At 38.5% G+C, this 18,960-nt stretch overlaps 1 long non-coding RNA gene across 2 annotated transcripts in view; it reads left to right on the top strand.

Annotated features, from left to right (window-relative positions):
* LOC147913779 (uncharacterized) overlaps window positions 1-18,960 on the top strand; it is a 104,658-nt gene that overhangs the window by 30,069 nt on the left and 55,629 nt on the right. The window contains exons 2-3 of one of the 2 annotated variants that reach the window (XR_015556310.1): window positions 5,043-5,150; window positions 12,096-12,148. This is a non-coding gene — a long non-coding RNA (uncharacterized LOC147913779). Of the gene's footprint in view, window positions 1-5,042; window positions 5,151-12,095; window positions 12,149-18,960 lie in introns of those variants that run through there. The other variant, XR_015556309.1, reaches the window with a different exon arrangement.

Below are 18,960 nucleotides of genomic sequence, written 5' to 3'. Positions count from 1 at the left end.
TTTAACCGAAGAACGTCTTTTTCTCTAGATATCTGCATGGTGTTAGCTCTCACGTCCTTCACGCCTCTGCTGGAATATCACCACCACAGAGAATCACCCCCGTCATCCTCCATTGTTTCATTTGTCTTTGCAGCATTTGATATAGCTCTGATGTTTATTTGTTGCCTTTTTTCCTCTGCGAGGGGGCGGGGCCGTTGTCTGTTCACTGTTGTCTCCCCAGCTCCTAGCACAGTGCCCTTTGTATAGTAGAATCTCAATCAATATTTATTGGTTGCATAAATGAATAAATTGTAACCTGACATCCCCCACCAAAAGCAATTCTAAATACTTGAAATGTAGGGACTGTATCTTTCATTTTGTAACATACTACCATGTATTGTGATATATAGGAAAACATGCTGGCTTTTGGACAAAACTGGCCCAAATCCGCAAATTTTCAATTATTGTCTGAATGAATCTCAGTAAGCATCTCTCTGAGCCTCAGCATTCTATGTATAAAATAAAAATAGCAACACCCACTGTGCTGATTAATTTTATGTGTCAACTTGGCTGGGATATGGTGCTTAGTTATTGGGTCAAACAACAGTCTAGATGCTGCTGTGAAGTTATTTTTTAGATGTGATTAATATTTAAATTCATATACTTTGAGTACAGCAGATTACCTTTCACAATGTGGGTGGGCCTTATCCAATCAAGGGAAAGCCTTAAGAGGAACAACTGAGGTTTCCTGAAGGAGAACCAATTCAGCCTTGAGACTATAACATAGAAACAAACCCTGCCTGAGTTTCCAGCTAGCAGGTTTCAGACTCAAGATTGCAACATCAACTCTGCCCTGGCTTTCCAGCCTGCTGGCCTGCTCTAAAGATTTCGGACTTATCAGCCCTCCACAATTGTGTGAGCCAATTCCTTAAGATCTCTCCCACTTCTCTCTTTCTCTTTCACACACACACACACCTACCTCACATCCTTTTTCCGAGTGTGTGTACTTACATACATACATACCATATCATATTGGTTCTTTTTTTTTTTTTTCTTGTGAGGAAGATTGGCCCTGGGCTAACATCCGTGTTCGTCTTCCTCTACTTTATATGGGGGATGCTGCCACAGCATGGCTTGACAAGCAGTGTGTAGGTCTGTGCCCGGAATCCAAACCTGCAAACCCCGGGCCACTGAAACGGAGCACGCAAACTTAACCACTGTGCCACAGGGCCGGCCCCCCATTGGTTCTTTTTTTCTGAAGAATCCTGACTAGTAAACCAATCTTACCTGATTAAAGTTAGGATTAAATGAAATAATGTGTTTAAAACTCTCAGTAAATAGTAGTGATTATAATTACATGATCAGTAAATTCTTTTAGCAGGTTATTGTGCTACCACATAGTAGATGCTCAACAAGGGTGTGCTGAACAAGTGAATAAAGAAATGGCGGAAATCGGATGCCTTCTGAACACATATTATTCCAGATGACTGTAAAAGCTCATATTATTCATTTCTGAATAGTCTTTGAGGCTGAATGTACAGCACATTGCGTTCCTTGTGAAGGTCTAAGGAAGCCTATTCACATGCAACATCATTCACAGACAGTAAGTCAGTATTTCTGTTATGAAGGCAGAAGTACTGTCTGAGAATGAGAGGAAGTTGAATGCCAAGTCACTCCATGAATCTTCCAGCAGCTCTGAGATCAACCACATTTTCTACATCTGAAAACACTTCCTAAGAGTGTTTTGAACACTATTTAGCTAACTGGGGCAATGTTCTTTGAAAAATGTATATATATACATATTATACAAATGTTAAGTATTTAGTTCAGATGGAAATGGGGGTGGTAAAGAATTTTTAAAATATTTGAGCATCTGGAAATTAAGCACACAAATTTTAAGAATATATAAATTTAGATGGTGTTCCAGTGAGAACGCATTATGTCCCAAAGAACTGAGAAGATTGAAATAGTCAGTTTACATTTGCATGTATTGTAAAGGTATTTTGCAGTATATGAACTTGGAGGCTTGTTTTCCTGAAGGTATCAACCAGAAGACCAAGAGGTGACCCATGTGGCAGGGATAGCAGAGCAGACACCAGGACAGCAGTAGAAGTCTTTAGTGCCAACCGAGCACATTTACCAAGGCCTGTGCTTTAGAGAGACAGTTAGGGAGTAGCTAGGAGGAGGGGGAATGATTGAAAGATCCAGAATGAGATGCTGGAATCCAAATTGCCTACCCTCAGTTTTGCCTAGCTTCCCAGCCAGAATCCTTCAAAAGAAAATGATATTTGTTAATTCCATCAACATTCTTACTATGGTGGAAATATCTTGAAATTCAGCAGCAATTCTAGTCATCTTCCAGCTTTAATTTAGGACAAGTGTCCGACCCTATTGCTTCTGTCTTTCCAATGCCCCCTGATTTGATCACTGGGGATAAATGTCCTAATGAGAATGTTTTTGTTAATTAGGATAAAAACCTGTCTGAAATAGGACAATATCTCTACCAATTTTAAATATGCTTATATTATAAGCCAGCTCACTGGAATAACCAGTTCCTCAAACATCATTCAGTACTTACATAAAATTCATTTTTAACATTCTTATATTATTTTGTTTATTTCAACAGATGCTAAAGTAAGCCTACAAGTTCCATAGGAATTTTAGCAACAATATAGGAGAAATGTCTAGATTTTAGTTCTTTCCTCAGTATTTGAATTCAGGCCAACTACAGGGTGTCAGCCTCTAGATGTGTTCAAGCTGTCAGATTTTTTTTTTTTTTTAATGAAAGCTACACAGATTGGAGATATCTGAAGGATAGAAAGAACACAATGAAGGAATCAAAGCTAGTTCGTGGACTCTCCCCTAACATCGTAAGTTTCGTAAGTGACATAAAATGTCTTGTGGCTCTGTATGGCTAAGTAAAGTGACATTTTGGACATAAATTGAATTCCCTGTTTTAAAAAAGAGAGATTTGTCCTAGAGCAACAGAGCTTGCAAAAATGAAGTACTGTAAGCTGAACTGTATTTAAAATTCACACCAAATATTTGTGCCTCGCGCCATAAGCTTTCAGGAGTTGTCCCCCATGGTGTCTCCTTGTGTCATCAGCTCATTTGACTTGTAGTGGGCACATTGTTGAGAAGCATCAGTAGCAGGGTAATAACAAGAGTGGCCCTGAAGGGGAAGGGCATTCCAGGGGCCTGAGACGGCCATCCACTGAAATTTGCTGGGTTATGAGGAAGAGGTCAGGGACTAGCAGAGTGACTTAGGAAGAGCCATTGAGAGATCTGTTCTAACCCAAGTGATCTGTAATTTGAGGGATCCAGTCTCTGAATGCTTGCCCAACTATATCATCAATTTTCACTAAGCAAAATGGAATCTGTTACAAATGACTGTTCTGCTGATACGCACGGGTCTGAAGTGCCTTCAGTCTGATAGCATTGTTAAATAAGCTGGGAGACACCACTCAGCATATGTATGTATTTTTTAATATAAATTAAAATAGTTGCCACCAAAGCTTTCAACAGAGGGGAAGAACCTTTCCTTCAGTTTATATCTCCAAGTTACGTTGTTCTGTGCATAGCTGTCTCTTGGTCATTTTCAGAAAGCCTTGTCACCAAAGTTAAAAATATCTGCGAAATTGGATTTTAAGATGAACAATACATATCTTTACTGGTTTTTTGCTTGTTTGTTTTCAATTTTGCTAAATTGCAGATACATCATTCACTGCACAGCTGGACACTGTGCTCTTTCAAATATTTTTTCCCTCTCAGAAATTAAAAATATATACACATATATTTGCCAAATTATCTTTCACCAAAACACACATACAAAATCATTGTATTAGTTCTTTTTATGCTTTAAGGTGACAGATCTAACTTCAGAAACCTGTCACTAAAGGGCTAGATAACCTGGCATTACTTCAGACAGGCAGCCAATATGTTGGCCACAGGTTTTATTGTCCAAATTTGCTCAGTGAAACCCCACACCAACAGAGGTCATTATGCAATAAGGCTACAGATATTGTCAGAGAATCTAGAGACCATAAAATCTGCATGCTGTGTGCATAAATTTGCATATAGAATTAAAGCGGTCTTAACTCAAAGTGGGAAAACTAAGCGACATCCTGAACTTAATGCTTTCATGTTTCATCTCAGTGGTCATGTCTGGACATCTGAAAGGTACCACTGGTTGTGCCATGATGCTTGGGAAGAGTGGGGTAGGAGGGAGCACATTCCTAGTGACTAGCAGAGGGTCAAGCTTTGGATGATGCATACAGGCACAATGGACAGAAGGGGTCTCTGCTGTTCTGTTTGTCTCCTTTTTCTACAGGGTGAGGTTACATTTAATTTTATATTTTAATTAATCTGGTAGCCACAGTTCGATGCTAGCTAGTGGTAGAGAAAGAATTGCACAGATCTTTCTGACTCCTACTATTTTGATACTTTTCTTCCATCATACTGTCTTAATATGATAAACCATAGCTACAGTAAAGTAAAGAATTTGGAGACAATCCACATCATTTTACAAGTATTTAGTAGATCTCTCCCTCTCTAACCCCACAAGAGCTGCCTAAGAGATGTTCACGGAAGCTGAAAATAGCCAATGACTTGTTATTCATATGACTCCACTTCTGAGAAAAGTACTTTAGGAGAAGACTTGCTCTGGCTTTTCCAGTATACAACCTGATCATATCGGTTCAACATACAAAAACAATTTAGTAAAACTCTTAAAGACTCACTTTTTCTGGGTCCAAGGTCATATCTATGTAGAATTGATGAATTGAAGGTTTTTCAACAATACTATTGATTTTCAGTCATTTTTAACTTAGTCAAACCAAGTAATATACAGCACTTTATATTCCTTTTTATTTTATAATTATAAAATTTTCATGTTAATTTAATACATACTTATTGAAAATAAGCTATGCTCCAAGCATTGTGAAAAAGTTTTGAGAATATAAAAATAAATAGCAGAATCCCCTCCCCAAGTAGTTAAAAAATCTTAGTGCTTAAAAGGAATTGCAGAGAGTTTTTAATCCGGTTTGTCACAATTGTCCTCACAGCTGCTGGTGCATACGTCATGGAAAGGCTGGTGGCTAAAGCCCTGGTAGAGACTCGGAGGACCTGAATTTGAATTCTGGCTCTGTCATCCACTTGCTGAGTAGCCTTGGGTAAGTCAGTAAAATGAAGCTCTTAAGGCTGTTTCCTAATTTATAAAATAGGGGTGTAATAATCCCTATCACTTGGGGTTATTGTGAGAATAAGATGAATTGATATCATGTCAAGTGCCTAATAGAGTGGTTTGGGTAGAGTCGGCGTTATAAATAGTAGCTATTTTCAAGGAATTAACAGCCAAGTAAGGCAGCTCATTCTGTTTTTCAACAGTTCTAATTGTCACAAAGTTCTGAAATCTGCCTGCCTGCAAACTCCAGCCGTTGGAACTCATTATGCTCACTGGAGCAGATCAGTTTAATTCTTTCTTCCACACGAACACGCTTAGGATATCGGAACAGAGTTTCTGCTCGTCTTCATTTTTTCCCAGTTCAGCATCTGCAGTGAACTTTTATTGTTACTTAACTATTTTTTGTTAAGTGTAATGACTATATTAGAGCCTTAAGAAACCCTTTACGCTAGAGTGGGAATCAGTACGGGATGGAACATTTTGTACCTAATTTAAATCTGTTTAGTAATTGAAATCAGAAAATAACCTCTCCTCCAAGTTTTACTCATAAGATAATCCCCCTAAACTTTTACCAAGGCAGTAGTCTCCTAGCCCGTTTCCAGCCTGCTTACTGAGTCGTGTTCTAAATATAAATCTGTTTTTCTACTCATCACCATAAATAAAATTTCTCAACTTACTTAGTACAGTGGATTGCAAACTTTTTGGTCTCCTGACCCCTTTACATCCTTACAATTTATTGATGACCTCCAAAAGCTTTCATTTATGTAGGTTAAATCTATGAGTATTTACTGTGTTAGAAACTAGAACTGACATGAATATTTATTAATTCATTTAAAATAACAACAGCTCCATTATATATTAATGCGAATAGCATATTTTTATGAAAAAATATATTTTCCAAAACAAAAAAAGATAGTGAGCAGAGTGGCATTGCTTAATATTTTTGTAAATAAATGTTTAATGTTTAGCTTAAAGGTCAGCTGAATTCTCATATCTCCTTCTGTTTAATGTTTAACTTAATAAAAATCAACTGAATTCTCATATCTGCTTCTGCATTCAATCTGTTGTGATATCTTGTTTTGGTTGAAGTACGTGACAAAATTCATATCTGACAGAGATATTTAGTTGGAAAATGAAAGAATGTTTTAATAGTCTTTTTCAGGCAATTGTGGATATTGTTCTTTGATACTACTCCAAATCTCAACGAATGATAGTTTCTTACAGGGCAGTTGAAATATGTGATCTCAAATGATATCAGCGAGCTTTTTTTACTCTAAGTTAAGATCTATTGATCTAACTTGCACTTTAAGAGGAGCTTTTTCACCCATGTACGATTTTGTAATATCATGTTTTGGTTGTATGGAAAATATTGGCTCACTGAATTATACAGATATTCCAAAGGCTTATGCATTTTATTTTGCAATATCAAAAAATCACATTCACTGACATCACCCCAAATCGCATCAAAAAATTTTAAATTCTGGGAAGCTGTCTGGTGGCACATACAAGTTTTCCAAAATTCTAAATTTCTCTAAAACTTTAATTTTGTCATTGGCAACAAATACAGTCAGTTGTTTACTTCACAGTGACAAGTTCACTTCATTCATTTTCAAGAAAATATCTGCTAAACATGGCTTAGTATTAAAAACTCGTTTTGACATTATAGAATGCCCTGAAAGAGTCTTGGGGACCCCGGGGGTTCACAAGACCATAATTTGAGAACCGCTGTCTGGCCTTTAATAAGGCTTACTACAAGTTGCGGCCTGCCTTCCTCTCCTACCGTTATCTCTAATCTGCTCTGGCCTTCTCATCCTTGCTCTCTACAAATCCTGTACTCTCAATTTCCTGAATATCCTGGGCTCCTCTCACACTTCTCCTCTACCTAGAATACCCTGATAAAGACTCATTTTTGGGGCCGGCCCCGTGGCTAGTGGTTACGTTCACGTGCTCTGCTTTGACGGCCGGGGGTTCCCAGCTTCGGATCCCAGGTGCGACCGACACGCCACTTGTCCAGCCGTGCTGTGGCGGCATCTCACACAGAGTAGAGAAAGATGGGCACGGATGTTAGCCCAGGGCCAATCTTCCTCAACAAAAAGAGGAGGATTGGCAATAGATGTTAGCTCAGGGGTAATCTTCCTCACACACACACACACTCACACACACACACAAAAGACTCATTTTTGGCCAAGATTCGTGAAACCTTTCCTAAATTTTTTCGTGTATTAAGATATTATTAACTACTCTCTCCATGGGTCTTTACTGTATATACCTTGCTCTTACTTATATCATTGACCTTACATAATTTCATTTGTTTATATACCTATCTCTTCCTTCTAGACTGTTACTCAAATACTGGGACTTTGTCTTATTAATCAGAAAGGAAATCCTAGCTCTACCAGTTATTAGCTTGAACAAGTCTCTTAACTCCTCTATGTCTCTGATTTTTCATCTGTAAAATGGAGTATGTTACTTACCCCAGAGAAATACTGTAAGAATTTAATGAGAAAATGCATAAATAGCCTCAAAATATTAAGTATAATCATTACTACTAAATGCTTTTGAGGGATTACCCCATTGATGAGAGAATTCATGTTTTAATGTCAAAATAATTAGTTAGAATTGAGGCTATAAAACTATCTGAGTTTACAAGGGTTTCTTGTATTTTTCAATCTAGGGCCTAAATTCTAGACAATTTGGGTCATTTTTGATCTCTCATGAATTCTTTTTGGTAAGCGAACATTTTCAGTTAAGATACTTCTGTCTATGTATCTATGTTCATTCTATGAAGCTCCATATTTGAAGCACATACATGTGGTTCAGGCTCTCACGGGTGCAGTCAGTGTAGACTCTGTCCTCTATCTGACCAAGAAATCCCTTAACTACGTCCTGCTGTCTCTCACGTCATTCTTCAACTCTCATCCCTGCTGCTACCACTTTGGAATATAGATTCTTATCCCTTCTCACCTGGACTGTTCCAAATAGTTTCTAGTCTTTCTCACCTGCAATTTAACCTCCATTCTGATTCCAGAGAGATCTTTATAAAATGTAAATATGACTAAAAACCTTTATGAGCTACCTGTCACACACAAGGTGAAGTCAAAACTCTTTTGCATGGGTATTAAGGCTCTTTATGCTCTCAGCTCTATTTCTCACTAAACCGACTTCTCATTTCATTCCCTCTGCCCCACCCCGCCCCTCATGCACCTGCTGTGTTGAGCAACTTGCTGTTCCTAGAATGTGATACATCTATATTTTATGGCTCCAATTTTTTCTATTCCTGGGATATCTTTCTGAAAATTACCACTAAGCTTTCCGGACTCAGCTCTTTTCTGCTTTGATGTCATTCTGCTATGACTTTCTCCTCTCCTAAGTTTATTTAAGCTCTGTATCTTATAATGATTTATGTCATAGCCCACAGCACTTTGTTATCTCTATTTGTGTTTATATCTGTCTTCCTTCACACACTAAGACATATTTACAGAACCTGCCAGTCATAAACTCCTCCAAGGGAAACTGTTTTCCCTCACTCCCTGCTGTATAAAGACCCATGACTTGGATCACATAATTCTGTTCTACTGGCAAGGTCTTCTGACCAGGAGTATTCAACCGACAGGAAAGCAGCTAATCCAAAGGATGCTCAGTGACCTATGATTTGTGACCAATGGCAAATGAAGTATGAATATTTGAGCTCGGCTGATCAGATTCTCTTGGCAAACTGAGTTGGAAAGAAGTAAGTAATAACCTGAAGCTGAAAGAATTTCTAGGAGTACTTTCAGGAGTCCCTACCTCAATATCTACTCACCTGCCTCCCTCTGTGCCGATATTTTCTGCCTCCCACCTTCGCCACAGATATACTTACCGAGCATGCTTACTTAAGGCCAACCCCTCCACTGGTGCACTTGATCCTGGCCTCTCTCATTTATTCAAAAACACTAGTCTAGCAAGTCTCTCCTCTTTATCCTACTCTATCCTTTCCCTCCTCTAATCAATCATTCCCATCAACATACAAATATGCTGTAATTTCTTCTATCTAAAAAAAAACCAGTTTTTTCTTGACTCCACATCCCCCCTCCTAGCTACTGTTCTATAAAATTTCTGGAAAAAGTCATCTATAATAGATATAATAATGGAGTCCTCTAATTCCCTGAACCCTCTGTAATCAGCTTTTTCTCCAGCCTCCGCAGAGGTGAGATTTTTATCATCCCCTTCCTTGACAAATCAGAAGTTTTATGCTGGTGCTCAAGCCCACCCCTTGAAACACCTCCACTGTCCTGCAGGAGATCACACTCACCTGGGCTTACCTCTGCCTCCCCGACCCTCCTTTGGAGCTTCCCTAGCTGTTTTCTCTTTGTTTGCATGCATCAAAGCAATTTTTTTCCTGTCTATACTGGTCCCGTTGGTATATTTATCCAGTCAGGTGGTTTTATATAACACCTATACACTGATGATTCACACATTTTAGTCCCCAGTTCACACCACTTCCCTCAACTCCAGATTTCAAATGCCCCCTAGACATATACACCTGTATGTCTCCCAGATTCTGCATTTACTCCTCCCAACAACACTTTTATTTATTCAGTAGCCAGAGTAACCTTTTTCTAAAGTTAGTCAAAGGATATTACCCTTTGTCTGTAGCTCTCTCATACAAAGTAACAGTCAACATCTTTGCTGTGACCTAAATGTCCCTATGTGATCTGGTCCGCCTCCTCCCTGCTGTCTCCAGGACTTCATCTTCTACTGCCCTTCTTCTTGGTCTCGGGACTCCCATCAAGCACGCTTTTGATGGAAGAATTCTTGCTTGAATTGTTCTTGCTTCTGCCTGGAATTCTCTTCCCTTCAATATTTCCTTGGCTTACTGTTATTCCCTTCAGAACTTGGCTCAGAGATTACCTTATTAGTGACAATGCCCATGACCCCCTGTTTAAGACTGAACTACCCCCTCATCCACTGTGGTCCATGCCTTCTTCCCTGCTTTGCTTTCTCCAGTAGCACCTAATTGGTCAGATACACTCTTTTATTTATTTACTTAAACTTTATTTATCTTTTTATTAATATAGATTCCTTAAATCTAAGCTTCACGAGGGCAAGGATTTTGTCTAATTTTTTTCCTGCTATATCTCTGATGGTTACAGGCTTAATGTTCACCTCAACTTGACTAAACTTTAGATAAGTTTATTCCTCACTATAGGCTCCTGACCTGCATTTTCTTAAAGCATTTACTTTAGAAAACTTGCTATTGTAAATTCTTTCTCTGTCCCTTTGAGATGTAAATTTTCTCCTAGCCTCTGGCCAGTTTTATAACCCAGGGATGTCTTTCTCACAGACGTAGGAGCCATCCCTTGGAAATGTAATCATCAAGAAAAATAGCACTCCTGTCTCCCGGTCTCTGTGGGAGGGTAGGAGCCTAACTTAAATAAGCATCAATTAGCAAACACAGATGGCCTCATCACATCGACCAGCTTCCCCCTTCACTTCCTCCAGTACTTTCCACTAGCTTGCTCCAGTGCTTAAAACTCGCCTGCTTTTTGTTTCGATGGAGTTGAGTTCAGTTCTGTACTGAAGTTCTCTCCTCTACTGTGGTAACACCAGTAATATCTGTCTTGCCATTTTTAATGTGTCCAGTGCAATTTCTCTTTAACATCCCTGTAATTTCTCTTTAATATCCCATATACTGTGCCTGCACATAGTATATATTTAAGGAATGTTTGTTGAGTGAGTAAATGGATGCAAAGCCTCATAAAAGCTAAAGCTTTGAGAGGGTAGGAAAGAAGCATAGAAGATAAAGACTCGAGTAGGCAAAGGGGGAATGAAAGAGCATACACTTAGGGAGTAGAGAGAGGGAAGGAAGGAGAGGAGCAGAGAGCAAAGCAGAGGCCATCTCTGGGCTGCCTCTGTTAGTGTGTGTGTGTGTGTGTGTGTGTATACCGTAAGAAAGTATTAGAGTATAAACCTGCTTTTTCTTAAGTTTGGTTGAGTGCATTTCCTGAATCACTGATCCTAGCTACTACACGAGGCCAATTAGAACTCTGGAGTAGACTGTAATCTCTTATGTAAGACCCTGTCTTTGAATCTGGAGTGCTTGGTATTGCACCTACTACGTATTAGGCATTCACTGGCCAATTTTTGAATAAAAATATAAATATATCAATATCTTACTGTTCCACCTTCCTCATAAGTAGATCTTCTAACAGTTTATGAAGAGATTATGGACAAAACGTATTCTTTGTGGTTGTAGGGCCTGGGCCTTGCTTGTTCAGCAAGAGACCACAAGCCCATTGCAACCATGTGCCCTTCTGGCTCTCTTCTGGGAGGACGCCCAGCTGCTGGGATCTGTAACAATCCACAGCTGGGCCAGCCGGGATCCTACCTTATCTCGCTTAAAGAACACCACGTCTTAAAGGGACACAGAGCCCCTCCACGTGAGCTACTGTTCCTGGGAACACTGGTCATACCAGGGGCAGCCCCTCTTGGCAAGCATATAGCCTTTGTGTCCCCTGCCTATACAAGCAACCCCCTCCCTGCCCGCAGTTGCGGGTGCACGTTGCTGTCCAGCCGGCCACCACCGGAACTCCCTGTAAGTAACTCCCAGTAAACCTCTATGTCTCGTTCACCATCTCCGGGTGTTTGGTCTCTCCACAACCCATCCTGCACTGCTCACCCAACTGGGCGTGTGGCCAGACAGTGGTGAAGATTGGAAAGAGAGTTATATGATTGTCTTACCTTGGCATAAAAATAATAACTTCAAATACCAGCAGAAACAAATCAAGTTCTTTTGGAGTTGAGAATTGTTAACTGAGGCCCTCACCAATTTCTGGTTGTTAGAAATCAGACTTGAGGCAACTTAATAAACCTCTAGACATACTAATAGGAGAAAAATATATTTAGATTTCAAGTTCCAATTTTATTATCACTTCTTTACATTTTTCCAACATAGGGTGCCTGGTTTTGCTGGAAAAAAGCAATGTCTCAGAGGAAACAGCCAATAGGTATGTAGTTTAGATGTGCATTGTCCCTGTATTTGAATGACCCCTCTGCGCTCTGGATTTTCCCAATTGTAGCCTTCCAATCAGACTCTTTCTTTCTTGGGTGAACTGCCTTACTTCACTACTATCTTCATAACGCAGTAGGTCTTGTTCCCTTCTCACACATATTTTTGGTCTAGGAGGCAGGAAGTTGTTCTGCACAGCTTCACAGTGCCATCTTTTTGCAATAACTTTGATGAACTCTGTGTCAATTCACCAGCAAGCAGGACATTCACCCCCTCAGAATATGAAAGTCTTTCATATACTTATACTTCTCCCTTGACCTTTAAAGAAAACAAAAATTGTCTAAAGGAGTCTTAAGTCCCCCAGCTAATTATTTTCGCAATTTGGTTGAATACAAAGATAGATCTTATGCTTCTATTTATCGATCTGTTTCAACTGAACAACCTTTAGTGTGAAACAATTCCTTTTTTAACCAGTCAAGCGAGATGTGAGGAGAGCATCTGTCTTTGACTTTAATTCAGGACTTCTTTAGAACCAGGTCTAAAGGGAAGTGTATCGAATTATTCATGATAAGACTAAAGATATAGAATTTGCTTCTTTTTCTAAGGTCCAAATGTCAAAGCCAAATGAAGATTTTTAAGGCAGCCTTCAGCCATAGGGCTCTAAAAAACAATGCCTTCTATCGAATTCTCAGCATGTTAGACCTGCCCCAGCTAAATGCTAAATACAAGCCAAGCACAGACTACATGAGAGGAGCCTGAGGGGATATGTTGTTCTGTAAAGGGTCAAATACATAGTTCAAGTCAGTCTCACATCGTCCTGGTTTCTTAGAAGAGGGACGTATCTGTATTGAGTGCTATGGATGGTCCAGTGGGAGGACAACGTGTTTTATTCTGCCTCTATTATGTAAAAGGATTCAGGGAAGGTTGGAAACAAAATACATATAAACTACCCACACGAGTGCATGCACACACATTCATTTAATCATCTAACGATCTGCTTTCATTTGACAAAAGCAAAACTATTCAGTGCTAAAGATTGAATGACCTCTCAGGAGACAAGATTTAGAACACCATTTATTAACGTTGCAGTGAGATGCTCAAGTATTTCGTGTTTTTCATGCTTTATGGGAAATGTGATCAGATGGAAGCAATAAAAAATGGGATTTTCCTGATCCTCACTCCAAGCTCATATTTTTCTGACTTGTTTTACTTTAGTTTTTAATTATATTTAACACTTAATATTACATGTTCATAATTAGGTAGGTCCTGTAACCTGTTGAGACATCTTACATCTGCCCTTTCCTAGTAGGATTTCATCTGATGTTTCAAGTAAACTATTTAGATGTTTTACCACTTTTCAATATGGGGGAAAATTATGGGAAGGCTAATTCATTGTGGTTTGATTCAAAATTTGGATAAATAAAATGTTTCCCAGAAAATATGGCTTATTTATTTATATGTATACTCTCTTTCCCCATTCTAAATTGCAAGCTTGATGAGAGCCACTATATTATATATTAGAATGAAAGTAGGTACAAAAATGCATTTATTACTCCCAGCGAGTCCTTGGTGATCAGTGCTTGAGAATTTGGCACGAAGGAAGGTCATCTCTCAGACTAGTAGTTCCTCAAACCAGACAAAGTAATTAATAAGTGTGCCAAATCACACTCTTTCCAGTTGTGGACCCCTGACCTGATAGGGCAGGAAGTTTCCACGTATAGATATTCCATGCCTGACGCTAATTGGAAACTTCAGTTTGGCACCATGCAGCAAAACATCTAGAATATTGATCTGAAAAATAATCTAGATATCTAGACATTATTTATTCTAAATCTCTATCTAGACTATACAGAAATAGTGTTTTAGAATATTTTTCTGGTGAAATAGATATTTATAAGGTCACAATATCTTTCCACTTTTAAAAGTTGTCTGGAATTTCAGAAACCATTAAAAATTGTGAAGTTTGCATATCCCGGTTAGATAGGGTATGCTTTTGGCATTTTTGTGTAAGTTTAGTTTGTTACTTCACTGTCCTTTATATTTTATTATATAAGCTTAAATTACAATTTCCTTATGCTTCTACTTTTTTTCTCTTTTATGGCAAATGGCTTCATAGTTCTTTGTAAAAATCTAATCATCTCACTTGTCCATATAAACCGTTTTCTCAGAAGAGGCTATTTGCTTTGAGAGTTCACATCATTCTTGAAAAATTCTGTTTGTCTCTCCCTTGTAGTTAAAGATAAACTGTTGGATTTCTTGTAAAACAAAACTATTGAAATTCCAGCTTGTAAGTCAATAATATCCTACTCTCCAACCTGAATGATAATTTTTGCATGCCTGATTAGATAGGGTGTGCAGCATCTTGATAATTGAAATAAAATTCCAAATAACAAAGCAGGTGAATTTCAGTAAAATTTTTGGAGAAAATTGTATAAGTTGTCCTCTATGGAACAAAACTAAATTCCATTTTTAAGTGATCTGTTTTTACATCAACATAGCATAAGAATAGAGTTAGCTAGTGGACCAAAAACCAAAAATGAGTCATAGTGCTTGTTTTAAAAATCAGCATGTTGTTGGAATATAAAAACAGTTGTATGATTTCTAGAAGCCATGAAATATTTGTTTCTAGAAATAAAAGGGACCCCTTGGCCACTGAACTGGCTTTTCTAGAAGTAAAAAATGGAATTACTTTCCTTATGTTTGTTTAAAAACATGATGCTATTTTATAAACAAATTTACAATTTTTCAAAAGTGGTTAAAAAATAAAAAGAAATAGATTCTCTCTGTTAGAAGAGCATGAGTTGGATTATACTGAAATTTTCAGGCCTGAATTGGGGGGGAGGATGCACAATGCAGGTTATCTATTGAAAATGAGAAACCTGGTATCAAGGATTTTGCTAAAAGTAGTTGGTTGCCATGGTAACAAGAAGTAAACGTAGATACTAATGGGGAAGAAAATACTATGTAGTGGTATCAGATAGGATCAGAGTGGCAGGAGAGAGTTTTATTTTCTTTCTAATTTGGAAGGAAAAAAAAACCAAAAGTGAAGAGTGAGGTTGGCTGCAACAGATCATAATCCAACTGAAACAAACCCAGAGTAGTCCGTGTAGTACTTCAGGCTCATGGGGAGAGCCAGGTCCAGGTAGAGAATCCTACCCCAAGCTACTGGGGTTGGGCTACTGCAAAGCCACCTCTAGAGGGGGAGAAGGACAAGGGCTGAACAGCTGGATCTCAGGTTTGCTATACCTCTGGATTTGATGCAGATGGTCTAATATATAAGTTTTGTATCTAATGGAAACAGTAATCAAATACATGTGTGTGGGCCTTTTTAATTTTTTCAAAAAGAGTTATATTTTTTAATTCTGGGATACCAGTGGATGAAAGATGCATCAAAGTGATAACTTTTTGAAGAAAAAAGGTACATTTTGTGTATATCATGTACAGATCTTGTTTAAGAAAGAATAAAATGTGAAAATCCGGGATTTCTTTTACGTTAAGACAGAAGTTTTGTGTATATACATAATACCATCTAATGCAAAATTAATTTGTGATCTAGATTAACATCAATAAGCTTCACATACTATGTTTAATTTTTATTTGCTTTTCAAATTTAGTGAACTGTAATCAAAACAGAAATCCTACCACTGCTCTCCCTCTCAGAGCCCTGCCCCCAGCACTGCTCCTCGGTAGGAGGACAAGCCTCAGAACACTTACCCCCCACTCCTTCCTCTTGTCCCTCCCCCCAGCCCTACTCCTCTATACAAGGACAAGCCTCAGGAATTGGTGCTTCCTCAGGATCCCTGGCCTCCTCCACTGTCTGAAGTTAGAGAATGGGCTCCTCCTGGAGCAGTTTGCACTTTCCAAAACACCTTTCCCCACAAGAAACGTGTCCTTCTTTTGCCAAAAGCCCCGTGCTCAGATGAAAAAGGAAAATGATCCTTTTGGTTTTCGCATGAGCATACAGCAAAAGAGAGGTGGTGACTGATACAAGGTTTTTGCATTGGGACCATTTTGTCTTGCTGTGCCATGAGGGCCACCACCTAACCATCTGTATGTTTATGAAGTTCTTGCCTTGTACAAAGACACTAGGCCATACAAGCGAGCATACAGGCAATCAATTCCAGCTTGTAGTTTGCTTGCCAAAACATGAACACTGTCTTAGGGGTTTGTCATCCAAGAGGGAGGACGTTTTTGAAATTTGTGCAAAGGTACCATATAGGCTAGCTACAGGGACTCCGTGTACCGCTGGTCACAAGCGGGGTACCTCTCCCTAGATGTAGTTTGAAGCAAGAATAGACAGACCTGGGGATGGATGTTATCATATCCAGAGAGCCCATTTGAGCGTGAGCAGTTTTCAGCAGCAGCAGTAAAAGCAATGAAATGCTAACCATAACCACCGTTTATTCAGCATTTACTACATACCTTCCTCTGTGCTTTATCTGAACGATCTCATTATCTCATTTAATTCTCAAAGTAAACTTGTGAGACTTGACTCCGAATTTCAGATGAGGCTTAGGAAAATGAAGTACCTCCCTCATCCAAGGAGGGCCCTCTAGTGAGCGGAAGAAGCAGGACTCCGTCTCAGGGCTGACTGACGCCAACGCAGGGCTTTTAATGCTTTGCTGTTCTGATGCTGCCAAGTGACACAACGCCAGACTTCTAAGAAACTTGGCCTTCAAAACTGCCAGTGACTAAAGTTCCATGAGAACGTCATAGGCCCAGAAATAATACGGTAGCGGATGTCTGCCTGAGAGATGAGACATGATGAGAATGGAGTACGATCAGAAGTCCACTCACACATATGCATTCATGTATAAAGTTAATGGTAAAGGAAAACCATATGCTCATCTAGATAAATGCCCCCCAAAAATGTTAGCTAAATTCAACTCATTCTCTCAAACTGCCACACCTACTCCCATGCACAAACACAAAACAGAAAAACTGATACAAACATAAAAGATTGTTGAGCTAGAAATAAAATAAGGTAATATATGTATAGGTGAGTTTCTGAACTCTCTTTTGTCTTCTGACCAGTGTTCCTTTCTTTATCTCAATAATACATGGTCTTAATTATTGTGTCTTTTAAGTGTTGAAATCAGTTAGTATAAGTCTTGCAATTTTGTTCTGCCTTTTAAAATTGTTTTGACACTTCTAGGTCCTTTACATTTCCAGATAAAATTTAGCATCATCTTGTCAATTTCTATAAAAATTGGATTTCTATCAGGATTGTTAAAAAAAATATATAAGACATAAATTTGAGGAGAAACAATATCTTAACAGTACTGAGTCTTCCTATCCATTACCATGATATGTATCTCCACTTATTTAATTTCTCTGACCAATCTTTTATAGATTTCAAAATACAACTGTTGCACACAGTTTATTAATTCATGCTAGGTATTTGATTTTTATTGGAATTTATTGCTTATTAAAAATTGTAAATGACATTTTGTATACTTTTTTGCTAGTAAATGGAAATACAATTGATTTTTGTATATTGATCTTGTATCTTGTGTCCTTACTCACTTACTTATTGTCTCTAGTAACCGTTTGATGGATGTCCTAGGATTTTCTTCAAATTCAATAATATTATTAGCAAGTTAAGACAATTTTACTTCTTCCATACCAATCTATATACCTTTCGTTTCTTTCTCTCACTTTATTGCACTAGATAGAACCCTGGAACAATGTTGAATAGAAATGGTAAGAATAAAACTCCTTGCCTTTGTCCGGGGAAGAGGGAGAATCTCCCTCTGCCATTTTCCTTAAGGTTCTTATGGCTGGCCAAATAATTAACAAGACAGGTTAGCAGGAGAAAATAATACCAAGTTTAATAACATGTATACATGGGAGAAAGCAGGGACACTGCGTTTCTCAACACAATAGCAGAAATTCTCGTCTTAAATATCATGTTCAGCCAATGACAAAGGAGGATTTTGGGGGTGGGGGGAGTCAGTTACAGGAGATTACCACTAAAGCACAGTAAATAAGAGTAAGGTTTATTATGCAGCCCCAAGGCCTCACCTTCCACATTGATAAGTCTCTAGAAATGAGCTCATCCCCTCTCTTCCCAATACAGAGAGGGAGATACCTTTACAAATGGAGACTTCCCTTGTAAATGATTGTCTGGCATCTCTTCGCAGGGCCATCCAAAGAATGTGGCCAGAGAGACAGAACTCCCGATAAGATGGGCTTGTTGGTGCCTTTTCTATTGTAACCTCTATCCTGCATTATCTTTATAGCAGTCATGATAGATCTGTTCTAGGAAGGAGCCACCATGTCAAATTCTTTAGGCAGTTAGTGGGGGAGGTCAAATGTCCTTCAGAGAAAACAACCAAGGTAAAGAGATAGATTTCAGGGTGGCCAAATTTTGATCTCCCACACCTTGTTCTTGATCTTAGGGGAAAAGCATTCAGTATTTGATGTTTAAATATGACGTTAGCTCTAGGCTTTTGTAGATATCCTGTATCAGGTTGAAGAAGTTTCTTAATATTCCTGATTTACTGAGTTTATCATAAATGGGTATTGAATTTTATCAAATGATTTTTTAATATATGATCTTCTTTATAAGGTCATAAGGTTTTTATTTTTTAGAGTGTTTATATAGTAAGTTATTTTGATTGGTTTTTGAATGTTAAACAACCTTGCGTTCCTGTAATAAGCCTATTTGGACATAATGTATTATCCTTTTCATATTTTGCTGAATTCAATTTGCCAATAGTTTGTTAAGAGTTGTGCATCCAAGTTCAGGAGGGATATATTGGTCTCTTATTTTTTTTTCTTGTGATGTCTTTGTCAGACTTGGGCATCA

The sequence above is a fragment of the Ceratotherium simum genome, chromosome 25, assembly GCF_057802395.1.
Source record: "Ceratotherium simum simum isolate JZ-2026a chromosome 25, ASM5780239v1, whole genome shotgun sequence".
Taxonomy (NCBI): domain Eukaryota; kingdom Metazoa; phylum Chordata; class Mammalia; order Perissodactyla; family Rhinocerotidae; genus Ceratotherium; species Ceratotherium simum.
This window is presented reverse-complemented; position numbering and strand designations above follow the sequence as displayed.